Consider the following 26340-nt stretch of genomic DNA (forward strand, 5'->3'; position numbering starts at 1 on the left):
AGTTGGTGCATGATACCTCCTGGAGATCCAGTGTCGACTTGTCCTGGAAAACTGTACTACCTCTAGGTAAAAGATCATATAGCCAATTAATCATACTTAAGCAGAGAATGTTGAGATCTGCGCTGTCAACAAATATGATGATCCCTTGGGTCACTTGCCACATGATGCATATCAGAAGCTGAAAAGTTATTATTTTGGATTTAAGTACCAATTCAATTTTGTTCTTAAGTTACCTTTCTTTTTCCTCTGAACTTATCAAGATTTGACAGTCCTGTCCAAAAGTATTACCTCTATATCCACTTGAAGGACCATTGTCTATCAAGACTTTCTATATTTGACTGATGTATATATAGAGTTATAGGGTTCTTCATCTGTGAATATGATGCATTACACTTAGTGGCCACTTTATTAGAGCACCAGTACCTCTGCCTGTTAATGCAAATGTCTAATCTGACAGTAATTTGACTGCCACTCAATGTATAAAAGTGTGCAGACATTGTCAAGACGTTCAGAGCAAGCATCAGAATGAGGGAGAAATCTGATCCATGTGACTCTGACCATGGAATGCTTGTTGGTACCAAACAGGGTGGTTTCAGTTTCTCGGAAACCACTGATCTCTGGGATTTTCACACACAACAGTCTCTAGAACACAGAGAATGGTGTATAAAAACAAAAATTATACGGCAAGTAACAGTTCTGTGAGTGAAAAAGCTTTGGTAATGAGAGAGAGGTCAGAGGAGAATAGCCAGACTAGTTCAAGCTGACAAGAAGGTGACAGTAGCTCAAGTAAATAGTGGTGCGTAGAGGAGCATTTCTGAATACACAATACATTGAACTTTGAAATGAATGAGACACAACAGCAGAAGACCATGGCCATACACTAAGTGGCCACTTCATTATGCACAATAAAGTGCCTAATAAATGCCTAATAAACTGGCTACTGATTGTATATTTTGTATTCTGTTATTGTTTTTCTTTTTATATGATGCAATTTATGTTTTGAACAATCTGTATAGCTTGTAAAACAAGGTTTTCCATTGGACCTCAGTACACGTGACAATAGTAAACCAATTACTGATAACCAAAAATAATTGGAGCTAAGGTTAATCATAAACAGAAAAGATTCTGCAGATGCTGGAAATCCAAAGCAGCAAACACAAAGTGTTGGAGGAACTCAACAAGTCAGGCAGCATCGATGGAAGTGAATAAAGAGTCAACGTTTTGGGCCGAGACCCTTTTTCACCTGAAATGTCGATTGTTTATTCATTTCCACAGATGCTGCCGGACTTGCTGAGTTCCTCCAGCACTTTGTGCGTGGAGCTAAGGCTAAGATTGTTTCTAAGTTAATGTGAATATACAGCTGAATCTTTCACAACTCTCCTGAGATCTGATGCCTTCTTCAGTATAGTGCAAAGTTTTTCTTTTAAAGTTTCCATGATGAACAAACTTATAATTGATTGTGAGTCGTAAAGTGACTTTTCCCATTTGGTGAAATCTGAGTACAATTGTGTGAGTTTCTTTCAAAAAGAATTTATCAAGTAGTTCAGTTTTCTTTTAATGGGGCATTTAGTATAAGCTTATTTATGACAATGAGGCAAGAAACATCTACCCTAGTGAAAGATTTACCTATCAAGTATAAAGTTTAATTGACCCCATTGGTGCGGTGATTAAGCATTCCACAGTAAATAGACAGAAGTGTATCAATGACCATTTTACATGAAAGTGAAGGAATAAAAAATGCATGGGCCACATTTCTCTGCAACTTTATTCTCAGTTGACAGCACTAAGTATGCTATGTTATCACATCAGCAAATTGAACCTTGCCTTCCAAATTCATTCGATAGACATTAATGAACTGAACTTTGGAGGCAGAATTTAATGCACTGATGCGACTTCTCAGCATATTTAATGCTGCCAATCAGTGACAACTTGCCGGAGACTTATTTTTCCACAGAGGTGAGATACTTTTAAGCACAAGGGCAGAGTGTAATTTATGGATGCACACAGCTGTCCTCTGCTGCCAATTGTCATTGTGTCTCCCAGAGGATGTAGCAACTGAGCAATAACCTGGACCTCAAAGATACACGCAAAATAACTAATGTAATACAGGTCTTGAGAGCGATTTTCACATTTCTAAAACAGGCATTAACAGTTACAGAATGCTAATTAGGGATCTAATTTATGTTTTAGGTCATTATTAGAAACAAGTCTGCACCCTTCATGTTCCCCAGATGTTATCTAGCAAATGAGCCCCACTGTATAACTAGGTAATACCTTGTTTATAATCACTCCTCCTGGAACAAAAAGAAAAGCAGAAATGTTTCTCTCAAGCCTACTGCAGAGCCATCGACTTCCAGTATCCTTCAACACACAAACTACTGCCCTCTTCCTTACCCCACCGCACTGTGGTACTCTGGCGTGTGAGGCATTTTAGTAAACTGGACTGGCTTCATGTGTGTCAAAACGTTGAAGTGTGCCGTCAAATCAAATCAGCAAAGGTTGTGCTGGGCAGCCTACAAGTGTTGCCGTGCTTCTGGCCGCAACGTAACTTACTATCCCTTTGGAATGTGGGAGGAAATCGCAGCACACCGATGAGAAATTCTTTACGGACTGTGGTGGGAATCTTAGAGCAGGTGCTGTAAAACATTGTGCAAACCGTTATGCTACCGTGCCAACAAACAGCCTAAAGTTTGTATATCAGAATGGGAAAGCTCTCTGCACAGACATAAGATCAGGCATAGGCATTTTCTATTGTCTAGAATGCATGAGGTTGAAATTGATAACAGTATTTTGCATGCGCAAGAGTATGCATCAAATGAATGTTCACTCACTGTGTGCTTTCACAGCTGCAATATGAAATGCTTTCTGGAAAATGAATTGTCCTAATTATTTCTAAATTTATTCATATATCCCTTCCCTCACCTGCCTCTCTCATTTCTTCACTAATTGAATGCTTTCATCTCACTTACGGAGCAAGTAAGACACTCTAATTGAAATGATGATCAGAGGTTAAAAACTGGGAGAGCTCCAGCTTCTTTACACAAATGGTTAAACTGACCTTGCCATAAAATGCTGAAGGCAATGTGGTAAATATTGATAGCCAGGCCTAGGAGGAGTTGCCAAAGGTCATCAAACTAGTTTTGTTTTGTTATTTTTATGCTCTTTGGTTCCCTGCAGGCCTTTTAGTTTTTCCTACTCCATTGCTTATTTTGGCCTCTGCTCCTCTGAAGCCACTGATGACTGGGGAATAGGGATACAGAGGCACTGGCTAACTAGTATTCAGGTCACACTTGTGGTTCTTCAGGACTTTTTGGAGCAGCAATGCATTTTTTCTCATTTCAGATATCTCCTTTGTTCATAATACATGCAGCGTATGGACAATCAGTACACATCTTCCTCTATATTTGTTTTTGTTTTGCCATGAATTTAATACATTCTTTTCCAATAGATAAATGCCAGTTCAAGCTACCTCTTTAAACAATACGCCAAAATATGCATATTTTGGCTTTTATTTCTCTTATAGCTAGGAGGGCGCTCTTACTTAAATGGAAGGATGCTGTTCCACCTACTCACGCTCAATGGTTACGGGATGTTATGTCATGCTTAAATTTACAGAAGATCCGATGTTCAGTTTTTGAATCTAGCCAAGACGTTTATACATTGTGGAGACCATTTTTGAGTTATTTTCAAAACATTTGATTTATTGTAAAAGTACAGATGGTGACTAATAATATATTTTATTATATGATATAGTATATATTACCTCTATATTATATTGGGGTTTTTTCCCCTTTTTTCTTGCTTTTCCTAACAGCTCTGACTTTGGTAGTGGGTTTAGGTTTTTTTTCTGTATAACAAAATTATTATATTTCAATATTATGATTTAATTTAAATTTTATGAATACAGGGTTTTGTGATTGTAACTGTATTTTTAATACAATGTATTTGTACTATTTTATTTATTCTTTTTTTATAATATATATCTTCTTGTACTCTGTATTCCTTTATGCAGAAACTAAAAAATATTGAAAGAGAAACAATATGCCCATGAAGTGACTGAGGAACTGTTACCCATGACTCAGTCTCCTCACTGTCCAGTGGCTCAAGACTGCAGTCCTTTCTCACAAAGCCTTAATGGCACCTATGTACCAGTGCACCTACCCAATACACATTTGTACACTTGCGTACACTTGGGGACGTGTCACTTGGCTGCATTTGCAGGTGGACATCTCCTTCCAATGGAAGACCAGCGCGTTTCAGGCAGACCAAAGTGTGTCGTCCACCAAGTTGATGATCTTCCAGCAGCAGGTGATATATGCCTTGAGGAACAGCTTGTAGATGAGAGCCCTTCTGTTACACAGCTGCGCAGGGCAAACCTCAAACCGGAGACCAACACTACATGGGCACGAATGGTACTGCTCCTGCAATGTCAGATTATCATCAGGCAACTCAGAATAAGTTACGCCAAACTACACATGCACTTTAAAGCGAGTATGAGGATTATATAATTTCTAAAGTACACTTACCTATTTTTTTAATGCTCTGCTAGACCCTCCTTCACCCAATCACATCTACACATTCATTTCTCCAACAAGTTTTCTACAAGACAGCTGTGATTCACATTTCAATTTCTCTTTCTCCCCCCTCTCTGTATGTACACACACACACACACACACACACACACACACACACACACACACACACACACACACACACACACACACACACACACACACACACACACACACACACACACACACACACACACACATTATTGATATAGAGGCAGCATGGTAGTGTAATGCTTAACAGAAGGATTTACAGTACTGGTGACCTGGGTTCAATTCCAGCCAATGCCTGTAAGCACAGCTAACTTGGAAAAAACTTGATTATTTTTGTTCCCTGATTTCTAACTTCGATCAATTCTTGAAAGATAATAAATATAGAGCATTTAGCTGAAAACTATAAATTTGTCTACATGCCTCTAGACTCTCAGAAATGTATGAGATCATTTGGTCCCTTGTGCTTCCATCAAATCTTTGAAAGAAATGGCCAATTTACCAACTCCTCCGCTTTTTCCCCTAGGCTAACAATCCTTTTGTTTTCTTTTAGTTTGCATGTGCAATAAGATTAGTAATTTTGCTGAAACTGCTTTCAGGTAGCTAGTAGGTATGACAACATAATAATTAAGTTGGTACGGTAGCAATATTGGACTGAAAGTCCAGAGGCATGATTTCAAATCACATCATTTTAATTCAGTTCATTTCATAAATGGATTGAAAAATGAATGTCTGTAATGGTGACCATGAGGCAATTAGATCTTCATTAAATCTCTTCTGATTCATTCATGACAGGGACTGAAATCTTCCATTCAGTGACTCCAGACACACAGAACCAGAATCAGAATCAGGTTTAATATCACCGGCACATGTCATGAAATTTGTTAACTTAGCGGCAGCAGTACAATGCAATACATGATATTCTTTCAAAACTGTGAATTACTGTAAGTATATATATGTATATTAGCTAGTTAGATTAAATAATTAGTGCAAAAACAGAAATATAAAGAAGTAGTGAGGTAGTTGTTCATGGTTTCAATGTCCATTTAGAAATCGGATGGCAGATGGGAAGAAGCTGTTCCTCAGTCTCTAAGGGCATGCCTTCAGGATTCTGAAACTCCTTCCTGATGGTAACAATAAGAAGAGGGCACGTCCCAGATGGTGGGGGTCTTCAATGATGGATATCACCTTTTTGAGGTACTGCTCCTTAAAGATGTCTTGGATACTACGGAGGCTAGTACCCATGATGTAGCTGACTAATTTTATAAACTTGATCTTGCGCAGTTCACCCACCCCTCATACTAGACCGTGATATAGCTAATCAGACTGCTCTCCACGGTACACTTTCGAGTGTTTTAGGTGACATACCAAATCTCCTTAAGCTCCGAATGAAATATAGCCACTGTCTTGCCTTTTTTTGTAGTTGCATTGTTATTTTGGGGCCAGGTTAGATCCTCAGAGATATTGACACCCAGGAACCTGAAATTGCTCACTCGCTCCACTTCTGATCCCTCTGTGAGAATAGGTTTGTGTTCCCTGGTCTTACCCATTCTGAAGTTTTCAATCAGCTCTTTGGTCTTACTGGCATTGAGTGAAAAGTTGTTGTTGTGACACCACTCAACTAGCTGGTATATCTTGCTCCTGTACACTCTCTTGTCACCATCTGAGACTCTGCTAACAATGGTTGTACCATCAGCAAATTTATCAATGGCATTTGAGCTGTCATAGGTGTAGAGAGGGTAGAGCAGTGGGTTAAGCACATATCCCTGAGGTGTACCAGTGTTGATTGTCAGTGAGGTGGAGATGTTATCACCAATCTGCACAGACTGTGATCTTCCCGGTAGGAAGTCAAGGATACAGTTGCAGAGGGAGGTACAGAGGCTCATGTTCTGTACTTTTTATGATCAGGACTATAGAAATGATGGTGTTAAATGCTGAACTAGAGTCAATAAACAACATGCTTACGTAAGTATTTGTACATACTGGCTGGTTGTTGACGTTAACTTGGCCTCTGAACTAGTCTTAACTTTCAGGACAATTAAAAAGCTGCATTATGTGTTACTTCTGTCACTAGCACTCAAAACCTCAAAATGGATACATTAGTAAAACATCTCTGATCACAACAACTCTCTTGTGTAAACTAATTTCTCTTTAACTTCATTTTCTGCCCCACTCCTTTAGGTCATCACTCATAGATATCAAAAGTACTAGCTGAACAAATGAAATACTATCATTGCTTTCATACATATAATTAGAGATATATTTATCAGAAAACAGCAACATTGCAAAACATAACTAGGTAGATAGTGATAATGTGAAAATGTGTGAATTAATACTGCTTACTTCTATTCAAAAGAAGATTTGTGTTTTGACTCCCACAATTAAAAGTGACAAAAGGCTTGTGTGCCACTTGTTATGTGAACATCCTGGGTGAATTCACTGTTCTCAATAAAGGAAGGAAAGTATATCTTGCATTTTTGATCTTCGTAATGGGCTTACTTTCCAGGGCATTCAATGAAGTCAACTGAATGAAAACAAATTGCCTTCAGTTTTTGGAATATCTGTCTCTGATTGCTCCATTATACAAACTACCATATTAATTTCTAGGAAAAGAAATGGCACCTGTAGCTGATAACAGCATGTGTTTAGGTAATAATTCCATTCTTTCAATGCCATATGCAGCTGTCACAAGAACATGTGAATGTTAATTTGTAGGCCGTCCTTTTTTCCCCATCCCTGTTAATTGTCTAACCAACGCAGTCATTAATATTCCTTCACAACTTTACTGCTGCTGTTTCCTTTCATCTATGCTGCCACTTCACATGAGATTTCTAGCATCCTTATTTCAGTCACACAAGAAACAATCAGCAATTATCAGCAGCAGTGCCAAACATTTCATTTGTTATTTTCTGCGTTGATGCAGGTTGTGTAACTGGAGAGTCAACACAGAGACAGAATGAGAAATGTCAATATGACTCACGACCTTTTCTTTCAATTTACATAAAGGAAGAGAGACAGAAGACTGAAAATCACCAAACATCAGTGTAGTGTGCAGATGTTTGATGCTTTCTATTCTTTTCTTCTGTGCACCAATTTAATGCAAGGTCTCAGCATCTTTTGTGAAATAGTAAACAGATAAATATGATAAATATCCACCTGCTGGACTGCAAAATAGAAGTGATCGCACAAAATAGAAGTGAGCATCAGGAGAGGAGGCTGTCAAATGGAATGAAACGTTTTTAATGATACTGATTATTGCAATTTGGCAGGTTGGGAAGAACCAGTGGATATGTGTTTATACGACATACAGTAAATGCATGCTAGAGACTGGATGTTCCCTTCACAGGCTATCTCGGAAATATGTTGATGGCTAGTGCAATGCATGCAGACTGTTTGTACAGCTTCAAGAGGGGAATGGGCCAGTTATTGTCTGCAACAGAAATAACAACATTTAGAATGGTTATCATGCAAATAAATGGTCAATGTGACATCCTGGACAGGTTGAAAGGGAGAGTAGAAATTAGGGGTAAGGCAAATCAGAAGGGAGCACAGCGAATACATCCTGAAAAGTGAGGATATTTGGAATTTTGAAAAATCAGATAGCTTTAAGGAGCTTTAAGGAGCAAACAGGGATAAAACACTAAGATCCATGGACAGATAAAATAGCACATAATCAGGTTGTCTTTTTATTGGGCCTCTAACAGAAGAAAATATCACATAGAATGTCATAAAAGTGCTAACAAATCAAATTTGATGCCTAATCATAAGGATATATTATAACAAAAGTTTAGGTAGTTGGTCAGAACTAAAGTTTTTTTTAAGATTATCTTAGCAGGGGTGTCAAACTCATTTTAGGTCACGGGCCGGATTGAGCAAAATGCAGCTTCATGCGGGCCGGATCAGTCGGACGCGTGCGAACGGAGCTTTCGTTGCCTCCGTTTTTTCAGCCTGCTCTCATGTGGCTCAGTCTCTGCTATAACTACAAAGTGTTTCACTTTACAAATTCTGTTTCTTATGAAGAAGACTGCCGAGCAAGACTGCCGAATAAACACTAAAAACCCTGAAAACCTGGTACCTGAATAAACTCAGCATTAGCCATATCATATGCCATAGGCGCTTTGATTACTGGGGCCAGCTTTAATAGTAATTAGATATTATCTCGCGGGCCAAAGATAATTCCACCGCGGGCCGGATTTGGCCCGCCGGCCTTGAGTTTGACATATATGAACTAGAGTATTTGAAGAGAATTTGAAGACCTTAGCTGAACTTCTGTGATAGATATTTACTTCCAGGGCTAGTGGGCCTCATATTTCATAGAGCTCAATTTCTAAACACCACAGCTGCCACCTGTGAAATAAATTTCCAACTAACGTTGCCTGGCTTCTGTTTGTAAATGAGAGCTAGTTTTCAGCTCTTAAAATGTAAATGGAAGACAGTAATCAGAAGCTAAAGCTTAGCGCCGACTATAGAACAGCTTTGCAAGCAAAGCTCTATATAGAGCCTCTGATATTTTGGTTCATGCCACATGGCTAACTACTCAAGAGGTGTAATATAACACATGGGATATTTTAGTTGACTTGTTTCAAACCAAACATGCTGACTAAATTGCTTAGTTCAAGGAAGCTTGCAGATGAGATGGAAAAAATCATTTAGCATAACAAATAACTGATCTATTAATTTTGTAAGTTTTATGTACTCAGAGAAGTTAGCTTCACAGCATTGATTGTAGGCAGTTGGGGACTGTACTTCCAAAAAGCTTTCAGACTGTTTGGTTAAAATGTACCTGAGGAAATATCATATATGTTTGAAGTCATCCAAATGGCAGAGAAAGGGTATAGCTGTAGAGAGCAGTTCAGGCTTATTAGGAATGGGTTAAAGAACATAAAGAAGCATAAAAGAAACATGGAGATCCATTCCTCTGGCTTCATTTCTGAAATGGACAATTCATTTGTCTGCTTCTTTGGTATGTCTTTTCAGTGCATACAAATTGTTTCTGTGTTTTGGAAATCCTCTGTGTTTTAAAAAAGGCTTTGTAATTTGGAAATGTTTAAGATTGAAATCCTTTCTGAGTTTTAAGAACGTTGTTTGGATTTGACTGTGTATCACTGAAAGTAAATGAACTGTGTTTTAAACTTTTTTTTAGCCAGAAATATCCTCTGCTTGGTAGGGACAGGGGACACACCACTCGAATAGTAGGTTTTGACACCTAAACTCACCATGGAGAATAAACAGGAAGTAAACTAGTCTTTGAAAGACAGGCAGACAGACAGACAGACATACTTTATTGATCCCGAAGGAAATTGGGTTTCGTTACAGCCGCACCAACCAAGAATAGTGCAGAAATATAGCAATATAAATCCATAAATAATTAAATAATAATAAGTTAATCATGCCAAGTGGAAATATGTCCAGGACCAGCCTATTGGCTCAGAGTGTCTGACACTCCAAGGGAGGAGTTGTAAAGTTTGATGGCCACAGGCAGGAATGACTTCCTATGACGCTCAGTGTTACATCTCGGTGGAATGAGTCTCTGGCTGAATGTACTCCTGTGCCTAACCAGTACATTATGGAGTGGATGGGAGTCATTGTCCAAGATGGCATGCAACTTGGACAGCATCCTCTTTTCAGACACCACCGTCAGAGAGTCCAGTTCCACCCCTACAACAACACTGGCCTTATGAATGAGTTTGTTGATTCTGTTGGTGTCTGCTACCCTCAGCCTGCTGCCCCAGCACACAACAGCAAACATGATAGCACTGGCCACTACAGCCTTGTAGAACATCCTCAGCATCATCCGGCAGATGTTAAAGGACCTCAGTCTCCTCAGGAAATAGAGACAGCTCTGACCCTCCTTGTAGACAGCCTCAGTGTTCTTTGACCAGTCCAGTTTATTGTCAATAAACTGAAGATTGTGTAGTTACAGTATCATCTCCCATAAGTGAGAGTACTTGTGGCTATTTATATCTGTTCAGGCTTAGGGTGTTCAGTTGTGTTCAGCAAACCCAATACTACCACACTTACAGATGGATATAGTACAATAGTAAAACACAAGTTTTCTCAAGAGGCCAGAACTGTAGTGTGTGCCAGTTATAGAGGTGGAGGAGAATACAAGAGATGACTGAGGGGAAAGCCATGGAGAGATTTGAAAAGGGGTGCAAGAATTTTAATGAAAATTTTGCCGGGTCAGGATCCAGTATGGAGAGCTAGCATCTGGTAAGTGGTGAAATGGAACAATAACAATTCTAGATTATCTAAGGACAACTGCTCTATGGAAACTAAACCACTGGCACTAAATATGAGGAAAATTGGGACAGCTTTGCCTGCCTTGGTTGTGGCATTGAGCACAAGAGTTAGGAGGTCACGTTACAGCTATATAAATCTATGTTTAACCAGTGTTTCAATATTGTGTGGTGCTCTAGTCTCACTATTACAAGAATGATGTGAAAGCTTGCAGAGGTGCAGTAGCGGTTTACCAGGTTGTTAAAAGAGTACAAGTCAAAGTAACTTTATTATGGAAGTAACAAAGTATGTCACCATATGCTATCTTGAGATGAATTTTCTTACAGGCAGTTACAGGAAAATAAAGAAATATATTAGAATTTAAGGAAAAAAAACAAATAGCAAAGGATGACAAACAATCAATGTGCAAAAGAAGACAAATAATGCAAATAATTAAAAAGTAAGTAAATAATACAGAGAAAATGAGTTGTAGAGTTCTTGAAAACAAGACACAAAAGTTATGGAATCTGTCCAGCCTTGAGGTGAGTGACACTATCTATGATGTTTCAGGAAAATGATGTTGTAGTAACTGTTGCAATAAATGATGTAATAATATAATAGTTGTTCCTGAACCTAGTGGTATAAGAACTAAAGCTCCTGTACTTGCTGTCCTGTAGTAATAGCAAGAAGAGAGCATAGGCTGGATGACTGGGCTTCTTGTTGATAGATACTGCTTTGCTTTCTTCTGGCAGCACTCCTTGTTGATATGGTCAATGGTGGGCTGGGTTGTATCCACCACTTTTTTCAGACTTTTCCATTCCTGAGCATTGGTGTTACCTGGATTAGAGGGGATGAGCTGGAAGGAAAGGTTGGAAGAACATTGGGCTGCTTTCTCTAGAGATTTGGCGACTGCTCAGAGACCTGATAAATACATATAAAATCATGAGAGGCATAGAAAGGATGGAAAATCAGAATCTTGTTCGTTATGTGCCATGTCTTGGCAAATTTTTGATAGAAGTGGTTTGCCATTGCCTATTTCTGGGCAGTGGCTTTATAGGATGAGAGAGCCAAGCAATTATCAATACTCTTCAGAAATTTTCTGCCTGATATCTGTGGTCGGATAAGTAGGACTTGTCATATGCATCAGTTGCTCATATGACCATCCACCACCTGCTCCTCTGACTTCACATGACCCTGATCAGGAGGCTAAGCAGGTGCTACACCTTGTCCGTGGGTGATCTGTAGTCTAGCAGAGGGAAGGAGCACCTTATGCCTCCATATCTCAACCCCGTTCCCAGTGTAGAAGTGTCAAATAATAGGGGCACGCATTTACAGTGAGGGGGGAAAAGTTTAAAAGCAACGTGCAGGGCAAGCGTTTTTACTCCGAGAGTGCCAAACACCTGGAGTGGGCTGCCAGGTGTGGGAGTGGATGCAGATATGAGAAAGGCTTTTAGACACTCACTTGAATATGCTAGGAATGAAGGGATATGGACCATATGCAGGCACAATGATTAGCTTAATTAGACATTATGTTTGGCACAGAATTGTGGGCCAAATTTGCTTGTTCCTATGCTGTCCTGTTTTAATATCTCTAACACTAAAAAAAAGCAACAACGATTGTTTCTATGAGTGAGTATCAAGGTATTAATTAGATAAATAGATACTTTATTGATCTCAGAGGAAATTGCAGTGTCACAGTAGCATTACAAGTGCACAGATATAAATATTAGAAGAGATCTAGAAAGAATAAAAATAAGTTATCTCGAACATTTTAACGGGTGTGGGTCATCACTTCCCCGGCAATATCATTGTAGAGCCTAATGGCCGAGGAGAAGAATGACCTCATGTAGCACTCTTTGGAGCAGTGCAGTTGACTTAGTCTATTACTGAAAGTGCTCCTCTGTTCAGCAAAGGTGGCATGCAGATTGTGAGAAACATTCCCCAGACTCGCCAGGATTTTCTGTAAGGTCCTCTGTTCCAGCGCAGCCTCCAGTGTGTCCAGTTTGACTCCTATAACAGAGCCAGCTTTTCTAATATTTATTCTGCCTATTGTCATCACCCGTGTTGATGCCTTTGCCCCAGAACACCACCACACAGAAGATAGTACTGGCGACAACAGACTGATAGAACATGTGAACGAGAGGCCTACATATTTCAAAGGACCTTAGGCTCCTCAGGAAGTAGAGGTGACTCTGGCTCTTCTTACACACAGCCTCTGTGTTGGTGCTCCACTCAAGTTTGTCATCCAGGTGCATCTCCGGGTCCTCACCATCAATAGTAACAGAGTGCAGTGCAGGCTTAGTCTTGCTAAAGTCCATCAGTATCTCCTTTGTCTGACTGATGTTGAGCTGCAGATGATTCAGCTTGCACCATTTGATAAAGTCCTCCACCAGGGCCCTGTATTCATCCACCTTTTCTCCCTTTATACACCCACCTATTGTTGAGTCATCAGATGACACGACTGACTCACTGTTGTATCTGAACTCCAAGGGTGATATTCATATCCATATGTGAATTCTAAAAATAACTGGGTATAATGTTTAAAACTTAAAAGCTATAATGCTGATCCTAGATGTAAATACTAGTTTCAGCATTATTCTTTCACCAAAGCTGATGATAAGCCAATCCAAAGGTAATGCTCACGTAATGATATGACAGATATTAATAAGAAACAAGGTGTTAGTTAAACATTATGAAGGGTTCATATATTAATATAATCTTTTGAGAGTTGTTTTTACACTTCAGGCCCAAAAGAAAACATGTGTCAAACACTGAATAAAGTAGACCTCAAGTCTAATTTACACAAGGGTGTAAATTAGTCCTCAATTTTACAGTAAATTGATTACAATTTCAAACTGCATTCAGTGAGGATACTTTCACAAACATAAGCTGGTGGACTTGTTCCACCACTGTGGGCACAGAATATTATCCCCATTGAATCAATGACTTTTAAAAATGGTTCTTTAAATTGCAAAAGAAGATGGCACAAATGAGAATTCGCAGGAGAGCTATTAAAATATGCAAACTGTAAAGCATATAAATATCACATCATCCATATTAATCTAGAATGTGAGTAAGTGATCCATTTGTAATTGAGTATTTGCAGAATTGAAGATTAAGATGAAAATTACTTATGCCAAATTATGTTGACAAGGACAAATTATTTTATCTCCATATCTCAACTCTATTTTGTCCTCCTTGGTTATATCCCTTCACATCTACATCTGTGATTCTTTGCACAATCTCCCCCATTTCAACAACTTTCAGTTCTCCAGCCCTAACCACTTTATTTTCAATATGGGTGTCCAGTCCCCCAATACTTGTATCTTCCATCAGGAAGGTCTCAAGGTTCTCAGCTTCTTTTTTGACAACAGACCCAACCAGTTTTCCTCTATTTTCCAAACTGATTCTCACTCTTAATAATGTCTCTTTCCACTCCTCTTTCTTTCTCCAGATCAAAGCTGCTGTCGTGTGTCCAGATACTTGTTTCACAGAATGGAAGGCTGTAGCTGCAATTACAATCAGAGATTGGAGAGGCTGTGTCCATTCTCACATGAACACAGGATGCTGAAGGGAGACCTTAAAGAAGTTTATAAAATTATGAGGATCAAAGTTAGGATAGGCAGTCAGATTCTCTTTCCCAGGACAGGGTGTGTAGAAATGGAGGACTCAAGTTTAAGATGAGAGGAGGGAAATATTAAGTAGTTGTCAGTTTTTGACAAAGAGAACAATGAAACACTGGAACGAGCTGCCTGAGGAGGAAGTGGAGCCACGATCCAATTACAGCGGTTAAAAAGCACTTGGGCGGGCATTTGTATAGCAGTGGCATGGAAGAATATAGGGCAAATGCTGAAAATGGGTTTAACATGTAAAAGTTGGGCTAGAGAGGTCCATTTCTGTGCTATACGCTTCTACTCTATTAGATACTGCCTGCCCTGTTTCCTGTTTTAACAGCATTTTCAGTTGTTTCATATTTACAGCATCTTATTATGATTTTGAGAGATTTATTTGTTATTCAGTGAGTCATATTGCCCCGAGATGCAGTGCATGAAAGAACAGTGGAAGCATTCAGATTAGGGTAAATCGGAACGGTATTCAGATAAAAGAAAACTATAAATTTTCAAGGATATATGGGAAGAGCAAGGGCAAGTGTTGAAGAGGCATTCTCCTTCACAGACCTAGTATAAATACAATGACCCTGGAGAACTGTGTTGTGTGATACTGAAGCAGAAACTTAAAATAGTAGCACATATATTTATGCAACAAATGATCAGGGAATAATAAAAATATACCTCTTAACTGAGATAAAAGCAGAGAATACTACAGATACTAAGCAGGAACATTGAAATTGATAGGAAGATCTGAAGAACATGAGTTATAAGGAAAGATTGACTAGAATGGGACTTTATTCCTTTGATTGAGATGAGATTTTATAGGGAAATACAAAATCATGAGGGGAATAGATTGGGTAAAAGCAGGCAGGCTTTTTCCACTGAGGTTAGGCGGGCCTACAACTAGAGGTCATGGGTTAAGAGTGAAAGGTGAAAAGTTTAAGGGTAACATGAGGGGAAACTTCTTCAGTCAGAGGGCTGTGAGAGTGTGGAATGAGCTGCCAGAACAAGTAGTGCATGCAAACTCGATTTCAACATTTAGGAGAAGCTTGGATAGGTTCATGGATGGTATGAGGGCCATGGTGCCGATGCAGGTCGATGTGACTGCACAATTTAAATAGTTTGACCCTGACTAAATGGATGGAAGGGCCTGCTCTTTTGCTGTAGTTTCCTATAACACTACGACCCTATCTGACTTTAGTTTGCTACTTTTATTCTTTTAAAATAGTATCTACTGAAGTACTTTACTCTTGCATTCTCCCCTGCCAGGAGTCCTGTGACATTCCATTCATGCTAAATTACTGACTGGGAATGTAACAAGCCTCATTTCAATCATCTAATTCTTAATGCAGTCCTATATTCAGGGACCACTTTATTAGGTACCTCTTGTACTAAATAAAATGGGCACTGAGTGTATGTTCCTGGGCTTCTGCTGCTGTAGCCCATCCACCTCAAGGCTAAATGTGTTGTGCATTCAGAGATGCTCTTCTGCACACCACTGTAGTTTTTGAGTCATTGTCACCTCTTTTTAACTTGAAGCAGTTTGTCTATCCTCCTCTACCTCTCTCATTAACAAGACATTTTTGCTCACAGAACTACCGCTCACTGGATGTCTTTTGTTTTTCACACCATTCTTGGTAAACTCTCTAGAGGCTGTGCGCACAAAAATCCCCAGACACCAACAGCTTCTGAGGCACGCAAATCACCCCATCTGGCACCAGCAATCATTCCACTCAACGGTCAAAGTCATGTAGTTCACATTTCTTTTCCATTCTGATGTTTGGTCTGAACAGCAACTGAACCTCTTGACCATGCCTGCATGCTTTTTATCCATTGTGTTGCTGCCACATGATTGGCTGATTAGATATTTGCATTAATGAGCAGGTGTACAGGTGCATGAAATAAAGTGGCTACTGACTGTGTTTATATTATTCCTGGTCCAATATATAAATAAATTTCAAAGCAAATGCTTTGCAGAAATAAAAGACAATCTGTGGGACAAAATTTTCACACAATTGCCATTGGTATCTGGACTGAACTGCCAAAGGAGTTGATGGAGGCGAGAATAATAACAAAATATAAGAGGCATCTGGACAGGTACTTGAATGAACAAGTTATAGATGGATATGGAATTAACAGACAAATGATAGGAAAGTGTGATGGTCAGCATTGATACGGTGGGCTGAAGTGTCCGTTTTTTTTATTCTGTGCAACTCTGTGACTGTATAATAGAGATGACCTGAAGTAACGAAAGCCAGGAAGACAAATGCCACAGGTGCTCTCCTCCCCATTTCATCTCACAAAAAGTCAGAGTGAACAGAAAAATGCGGAACATGTACATCTGCACAGGAACGTAACTAGATGTTGGTCTGAAGCAATCGAGAGGGAATACTGGACAGAAGTTTAAAGGAATCATTTTATAACAATCCACGAACAGCACCAAAGTTCAGAACCATTACTGTAGCATGCTCCATCTCTCTTTGACATGGTACTTTCCCATGGGAAGTTGTTCAGGAGGATTTAAACTAATGTGGCAGGGGGATCAGAACAAGTGCAGAGAGACAGAGGGGTGTAAAGTGAGGGTAGAAGCAAAAAGTAGTAAGGTGAAAAGTAAAAGTGGCAGGCAGGCAAATCTAGGGCAAAAAGCAATAAGGGCCACTTTTCAACATAATTGTATAAGGGCTAAGAGTGTTGTAAAAACAAGCCTGAAGGCTTTGTGTGTCAATGCGAGGAGCATTCGTAACAAGGTGGATGAATTGAATGTGCAGATAGTTATTAATGAATATGATATAGTTGGGATCACAGAGACATGGCTCCAGGGTGACCAAAGATGGGAGCTCAACATCCAGGGATATTCAATATTCAGGAGGGATAGACAGTAAAGCAAAGGAGGTGGGGTAGCATTGCTGGTTAGAGAGGAGATTAATGCAATAGAAAGGAAGGACATTAGCCTGGAGGATGTGGAATCGATATGAGTAGAGCTGCATAACACTAAGGGGCAGAAAATGCTGGTGGGAGTTGTGTACAGGCCATCTAACAGTAGTAGTGAGGTTGGGGATGGCATTAAACAGGAAATTAGAAATGCATGGAATAAAGGAACAGTAGTTATAATGGGTGACTTCAATCTACATATAGATTGGGTGAACCAAATTGGTAAGGGTGCCGGGGAAGAGGATTTCTTGGAATGTATGCGGGATGGTTTTCTGAACCAACATGTCGAGGAACCAACTAGAGAGCAGGCCATTCTAGATTGGGTATTGAGCAATGAGGAAGGGTTAGTTAGCAATCTTGTCGTGCGAGGCCCCTTGGGTAAGAGTGACCATAATATTGTGGAATTCTTCATTAAGATGGAGAGTGACATAGTTAATTCAGAAACAAAGGTTCTGAACTTAAAGAAGGGTAACTTTGAAGGTATGAGATGTGAATTAGCTAAGATAGACTGTCAAATGATACTTAAAGGGTTGACGGTGGATATGCAATGGCAAGCACTTAAAGATCGCATGGATGAACTACAACAATTGTTCATCCCAGTTTGGCAAAAGAATAAACCAGGGAAGGTAGTGCACCCATGGCTGACAAGGGAAATTAGGGATAATATCAAGTCCAAAGAAGAAACATATAAATTAGCAGAAAAAAACAGCACACCTGAGGACTGGGAGAAATTCAGAGACCAGCAGAGGAGGACAAAGGGCTTAATTAGGAAAGAGAAAAAAGATCATAAGAGAAAGCTGGCAGGGAACATAAAAACTGACTGTAAAAGCTTTTATAGATATGTGAAAAGAAAAAGATTTGTCAAGACAAATGTAGGTCCTTTACAGTCAGAAACAGGTGAATTGATCATAGGGAACAAAGACATGGCAGACCAATTGAATAACTACTTTGGTTCTGTCTTCACTAAGAAGGACAAAAATAATCTTCCGGAAATAGTAATGGACCGAAGGTCTAGTGAGATGGAGGAACTGAGGGAAATACATGTTAGTAGGGAAGTGGTGTTAGGTAAATTGAAGGGATTAAAGGCAGATAAATCCCTAGGGCCAGATGGTCTGCATCCCAGAGTGCTTAAGGAAGTAGCCCAAGAAATAATGGATGCACTAGTGATAATTTTTCAAAACTCCTTAGATTCTGGATTAGTTCCTGAGGATTGGAGGGTGGCTAATGTAACCCCACTTTTTAAAAAAGGAGGGAGAGAGAAATCGGGGAATTATAGACCGGTTAGTCTGACATCAGTGGTGGGGAAAATGCTAGAGTCGGTTATCAAAGATGTGATAACAGCACATTTGGAAAGAGGCGAAATCATCGGACAAAGTCAGCATGGATTTGTGAAAGGAAAATCATGTCTGACGAATCTTATAGAATTTTTTGAAGATGTAACTAGTAGAGTGGATAGGGGAGAGCCAGTGGATGTGGTATATTTAGATTTTCAAAAGGCTTTTGACAAGGTCCCCCACAGGAGATTAGTGTGCAAACTTAAAGCACACGGTATTGGGGGTATAGTATTGATGTGGATAGAGAATTGGTTGGAAGACAGGAAGCAAAGAGTGGGAGTAGACAGGTCCTTTTCAGAATGGCAGGCAGTGACTAGTGGGATACCGCAAGGCTCAGTGCTGGGACCCCAGTTGTTTCCAATATATATTAATGATTTAGACGAGGGAATTAAATGCAGCATCTCCAAGTTTGTGGATGACACGAAGCTGAGCGGCGGTGTTAGCTGTGAGGAGGATGCTAAGAGGATGCAGGGTGACTTGGATAGGTTACGTGAGTGGGCAAATTCATGGCAGATGCAATTTAATGTGGATAAATGTGAGGTTATCCACTTCGGTTGCAAGAACAGGAAAATAGATTATTATCTGAACGGTGCCCGATTAGGAAAAGGGAAGGTGCAACGAGACCTGGGTGTCATTGTACACCAGTCATTGAAGGTGGGCATGCAGGTACAGCAGGCGGTGAAAAAGGCAATGGTATGTTGGCATTCATAGCAAAAGGATTTGAGTACAGGAGCAGGGAGGTTCTACTGCAGTTGTACAAGGCCTTGGTGAGACCGCACCTAGAGTATTGTGTGCAGTTTTGGTCCCCTAATCTGAGGAAAGACATTCTTGCCATAAAGAGAATACAGAGAAGGTTCACCAGATTGATTCCTGGGATGGCAGGACTTTCATATGAAGAAAGACTGGACCGACTAGGCTTATATTCACTGGAATTTAGAAGATTGAGGGGGGATCTTATTGAAACGTATAAAATTCTAAAGGGATTGGACAGGCTAAATGCAGGAAGATTGTTTCCGATGTTGGGGAAGTCCAGAACGAGGGGTCACAATTTAAGGATAAAGGGGAAGCCTTTTAGGACCGAGATGAGGAAAAACTTCTTCACACAGAGAGTGGTGAATCTGTGGAATTCTCTGCCACAGGAAACAGTTGAGGCCGGTTCATTGGCTATATTTAAGAGGAAGTTAGATATGGCCCTTGTGGCTAAAGGGATCAGGGGGTATGGAGAGAAAGTAGCTACAGGGTTCTGAGTTGGATGATCAGCCATGATCATACTGAATGGCGGTGCAGGCTCGAAGGGCCGAATGGCCTACTCCTGCACCTATTTTCTAGGTTTCTATGTCTTGAAAAATTAACTGGTTCTTAATTGTTTGAAACTACAGCTTTTACTGGATGATTGGTAGTTGGAGCTGGGGGGGGGGGGGGGGGGTGAATAGAATGTGGTGAACTTACTGAGAGCTACTAATGATTGGCAGTCAGAGAAAGGGCACCAGGTGGCTTTGTTTGATTTTCTGATCACAATTGCTCAACATTTGCTCTGAGTAAAACTTACAGAGAAGGAAATCACATCCATGGGAAATCTTCAAGCTTTGCAACTGATGACTTGCCTCAGAAGTGCAGTTATTGATGTTATATATGCTATTGTGGCAGACACCTGTCTCAATAAGGTAGTGATTGGATAATCAGGTTTGGTGGCGTTAGCTGAGTGATGTTCCCCAGGTTGTACTGGAGTTCTTTTATATCCTTCTAAATAGACAGCTGGGGTTTGGCTTCAAATTTCCAAGAAAACAAAAGTCATCCCTATTATGCTTAGTAATTCCAGAAACTGATTGAAAGAAAAACACAGGAGCCAAGTTACTTAATTACTTATTTAAAAAATTTTTTTTCAGTGAAATGCTCTGATATAACATGAAGGTGTAATGTAAGGTGTTCGGCATTCAACACAATCATCCCTCAGAAACTAATTGGAAAGCTAAGCCTACAGGTGCAGAGCCAACAATCTGTCTCTGAAAGTGAACAAAACAAAAGAGATGATTGTTGACTTCAGGAGGGCACAGAGCGACCACTCCCCGCTGAACATTGACGGCTCCTCGGTAGAGATTGTTAAGAGCACCAAATTTCTTGGTGTTCACCTGGCGGAGAATCTCACCTGGTCCCTCAACACCATCTCCATAGCAAAGAAAGCCCAGCAACGTCTCTACTTTCTGCGAAGGCTGAGAAAAGTCCATCTCTCACCCCCCCCCCCCCCTAATCCTCATCACATTCTACAGGGGTTGTATTGAGAGTATCCTGAGCAGCTGCATCACTAACTGGTTTGGAAATTGCACCATCTCGGATCGCAAGACCCTGCAGCGGATAGTGAGGTCAGCTGAGAAGATCATCGGGGTCTCTCTTCCCGCCATTACAGACATTTACACTACACGCTGCATCCGCAAAGCAAACAGCATTATGAAGGACCCTGCGCACCCCTCATACAAACTCTTCTCCCTCCTGCTGTCTGGGAAAAGGCACTGAAGCATTTGGACTCTCACGACCAGACTATGTAACAGTTTCTTCCTCCAAGCCATCAGACTCCTCAATACCCAGAGCCTGGACTGACACCTTACTGCCCTATTGTCTTGTTTATTATTTATTATAATGCCTCCACTGTTTTGTGCACTTTATGCAGTCCTGGGTAGGTCTGTAGCCTAGTGTAGTTTTTTTTCTGTGTTGTTTTTTATGTAGTTCAGTCTAGTTATTGTACTGTGTCATGTAACACCATGGTCCTGAAAAAACGTCGTCTTGATTTTACTGTGTACTGTACCAGCAGTTATGGTCGAAATGACAATAAATGAGACTTGACTTGACTTGACATATGTCATTCATGTACTTCCTACGCATAATCCATAATGAATTATGTAAACAAATGAAGAGTGCTTAATCAAACAATATGTTTGCAATATTACTCAATAAAGTCTTCTTGGGATTCCAGCCAGGTACAAGTAATGATTTTAGCCGACATTTCAATGACAAACTCCACCATCTTCATCAGGGATGATGTGTGAGTCTAGTCCAGTGGTATATATACCCCGGCATCTGTCCCTCCTGATTGGAGTTTGATTGTAAACAAGGTGGGACAGCAGAAACCTGATTTGTTGAGGAATAGCCAATCAATCAGGAGGCACGGTGACAGGGGTATTATATACCACTGGACTAGAAGTGCCTAGGCATGGCATTGTCCCTGACAAAGACATCAGAGTTTGTCATCGAAGCATTGTTAAAGTCAATACCTGTACCCGACTGGAAGCCTGAGAAGAGTTTATTCATTATATATGTTGGGAAAGGACTAGATCTTTTTTCAATATTATTTAAATATTACTGAAATATTGAATACATTACACCTATCAATGCAGTTCTACCCCTTCCTGTCATCAAAGAATTAACCCACATAATACATAAAAAATAATATTCTATAATGTAGAATATTATAACTTTAAAATAAAATCAAAAATAGAACTTTATCTCATTAATCTCTAGTGAAAGCTGATTCTCATAAAAATATGTCTTTTATGTCTTCACAGAGTATGTCTGATAACAAGAGACATGAAATGGCTGATCATTGTCAGCAGGAGTACTCACTTTGGATGAAGATGAAATGATAATTGAATTGGTACAATGAGCAGGTCTTTGGAAAAGTCTTCTTTTGTGTCAGCTAGATTGATTAATCTCCACAGTTCTTTATATTGTCAGATATGGAGACCCAAGAGACAGCAAATGCTGGAATCTAGAGCAACAAACAATCTGCTGGAGGAGGACAATAAAGCCAATGCGGACTAAAGCAACGGTCATCCTTTCCTCCTGCAGATGCTGCTTGACCTATTGTTATCACTTTTGCTAAAACATTCACAATTCCTTTCCTACCAGAGAACCTCTTCACTGTGCTGAGTTCCTCCAGCAGACTGAATTGTTGGATGTGTTTTCTCCCCTAGTTTCCAGGTACATCCCCCTTTTTTCTACAGACCCTCATTATCACTTACAGTGTCGTCCTCTCAATGGGACTACAGCTTATAAACTGCGTCTTTTGACTACTGTGTAATCAATCTGTTCAATCTGGCAGGTGACATGATCTATTCAATTTTGTCAGTGATTTCTTCTGCTTTTGTGGCTTGGCTGGAGTTGCAGATGTGCTTTTTAGAGATTTATAGATATCAAGTTAAGCCACATTAATTCTAAGGATAGCTGCATATTATAGGAACACAAAAGAAAAGAACAGGAGTACACTTCTCAGCCCCTCAAGCTGCACTGCCAGTCAACAGGACTTCATCTTCTCTTTGTGTCAGCTCCCCACGGCATCAATTCCATAACTTTCTAAATATTTATCGACTTCCTCTTTAACACACACCAATCCTACTCACTGGGTAGAGAATTCCCTCAGGGGTGGAGACTTTAGCAGCCCTTATAAAGTTATTCAATTTTAAATGTCTGCCAGTTGTGACATATTTTCTAAAATTGTCCCTTCATTCATGGTTCTCCCACTGGTGGAAACTTTTCAATAGCTAACCTGTCATGCCCCATTTGGAATCTTCAATATTATCACCCTACTTTATTTTAAATTTCCATCTACTATTGCCATTTTAATTTCACACTCATGTGACTGAAACAAATATAAATATTTGGCGGGTGAGGAAGAGGTCAGAGTGTTTTTCTACTTGTTACTTTGCCCCTATTCATGGAAATTCATAAAGCTTTGTAACTGATGTAGCAGGAGTCATTTCGAACAGTGTGTTACACTTTTGGAATAAGAGATGTCAATGGCTATGTGTTCTTGTTGGATTCTGAAGCTTTAAATTGTCAGAACTGTAACTATAACTAGCTATAAGAAAAGCAGTGGCACAGAAGGCAGTACTGCTTCTTCATGTACCAGAGGCCTGAGTTCAATATTACCCTCAGTTTCAATGGCTCTCCACATGGCTTTAGTCCACCTGGACAACACAGACACCTACATCAGGATGCTGTTTATCAACTATGGCTCAGCATTTAATACCATCATTTCCACGATCGTGATTGAGAAGTTGCAGAACCTGGGCCTCTGTACCTCCCTCTGCAAATGGATCCTCAACTTCTTAACTGGAAGACCACAATCTGTGTGGATTGGTGGTAACATTATCTCCTCGCTGACAATCAACACCGGTGCACCTCAGGGGTGTGTGCTTAGCCCACTGCTCAACTGTCTATGACTGTGTGGCTAGGCATAGCTCAAATACCATCTATAAATTTGCTGATGATACAACCATTGTTGGTAGAATCTCAGGGGACGACGATACAGGAGTGAAATACGCGAACTAGTGGAGTGGTGCCTCAGCAATAACTTAGCACTCAATGTCAGTAAGACGAAAGAGCTGTTTATGGACTTCAGGAAGGCTAAGACGAAGGAGCACATACCAATCTTCACAGAGGGATCAGAAGTGGAGAGAGTAAGCAGCTTCAAGTTCCTGGGTGTCAAGATCTTTGAGAATCTAACCTGGTCCCAACATATCAATGTAGTTATAAAGAAGGCAATACAGCGGCTATACTTTATTAGGAGTTTAAAGAGATTTGGCATGTCAACAAATACACTCAAAAACTTCTATAGTTGCACCGTGGAGAGCATTCTGACAGGCTGCATCAATGTCTAGTATGAGGGGCTACTGCACAGGACCGAAAGAAGCTGCAGAAGTTTGTAAATTTAGTCAGCTCCATCTTGGGTACTAGCCTACGAAGTACCCAGGACATCTTTAGGGAGCGGTGTCTCAGAAAGGCAGTGTCCATTATTAAGGACCTCCAGCACCCAGGGCATGCCATTTTTGCACTTTTACCATCAAGTAGGAGGTAGAGGAGCCCCACACTCAGTGATTCAGCAACAGCTTCTTCCCCTCTGCCATCAGATTCCTAAATGGACATTGACTCTTTGGACACTACCTCACTTTTTTTTAATATAGAGTATTTCTGTTTTTGCACGTTTTATTAAAATCTATTTAATATACGTAATTGATTTACTTGTTTATTTATTATTATTTTTTTCTCTCTCTGCTAGATTATGTATTGCACTTAACTGCCGCTGCTAAGTTAACAGATTTCATGTCACATGCTGGTGATAATAAACCTGATTCTGATTCTGAAGTTCATTTTCATTGTTGTCATCTTCACACATACAGAGGGTATAAAAGCCATGAAATCAAGCTTCCTGCAGCAGCAGCAGCACAAGACAATCACAACATATTAAAGTTCGGTTTTGTTTGTCACATCCACATCAAAGCATCTGGTGTATTATGTTGTTTAAGTCAACGATCAACACAGTTTGATCATGTCCTTGGGACAGACCACAAATGTTGCACGCTTCCATTGTGAACATATCATGCCTACAACTACCCATTGTCTTTGGGATGTGTGAAAAAACTGGAGCACGCACACAGTCACAAGGAGAACGTCCAGGCTCCTGATAGACCATGGTGGAAATTGAATGCGAATCAGGTTTAGTATCATCAGCATATATCAGACAGACAGACATACTTTATTGATCCCGAGGGAAATTGGGTTTCGTTATAGCCGCACCAACCAAGAAGAGTGCAGAAATATAGCAATATAAAACCATAAATAATTAAATAATAATAAGTTAATCATGCCCAGTGGAAATAAGTCCAGGAACAGCCTATTGGCTCAGGGTGTCTGACACTCCAAGGGAGGAGTTGTAAAGTTTGATGGCCACAGGTAGGAATGACTTCCTATGACACTCAGTGTTGCATCTCGGTAGAATGAGTCTCTGGCTGAATGTACTCCTGTGCCTAACCAGTACATTATGGAGTGGATGGGAGTCATTGTCCAAGATGGCATGCAACTTGGACAGCATCCTCTTTTCAGACACCACCGTCAGAGAGACCAGTTCCACCCCCACAACATCACTGGCCTTGTGAATGAGTTTGTTGATTCTATTGGTGTCTGCTACCTTCAGCCTGCTGCTCCAGCACACAACAGCAAATATGATAGCACTGGCTACCACAGACTCGTAGAACATCCTCAGCATCATCCGGCAGATTTTAAAGGACCTCAGTCTCTTCAGGAAGTAGAGATGGCTCTGACCCTTCTTGTAGACAGCCTCAGTGTTCTTTGACCAGTCCAGTTTATTGGACTGATACACTGCTCCAGGGCACAGTGTAAGTTTGGTAAGATTTATATAAATTCTCTTTCAGTAAAGGCCAGCACACCACTTGCCCACTGAGCTCTCTCCCTCTCTCTTTTAAACAGTATCATATACTGATAAGACGGTAGGATCTCAACACTAAATTCAACAACTTTTGATGATGAATCTTTCTATTTTACTTTAGAAGCAATGTCATTAATCTGTAACATGACCTTAGTTTTTCTCTCTCCATGAGTAATTTCTGACCTCTAAACATAACCATTTCATGTCTCCAACAACTGCCAAGTTTGGTCTCTAATAGTAACTGTATTTTCTTTCCCCCTTTCCTTTGTTCTCACTCAGATTCTCTCTATTCACACTACTTCCAGGCAGGTGAACCACACCTATCAAGCATTCACCACTCTCTCTCAACTGGCACCAGCACCATTCAGTCTCTTCACTCTCTCTTGGTCTACCCTATCAGAATTGGATTTATCACTGACTTAGATAACAAAAAATTGTCGTTTTGCAGCAGCAGTAGTACAGTGTAAAAT

Source organism: Hemitrygon akajei, chromosome 32, assembly GCF_048418815.1.
Source record: "Hemitrygon akajei chromosome 32, sHemAka1.3, whole genome shotgun sequence".
In the NCBI taxonomy this organism is placed as follows: Eukaryota; Metazoa; Chordata; class Chondrichthyes; order Myliobatiformes; family Dasyatidae; genus Hemitrygon; species Hemitrygon akajei.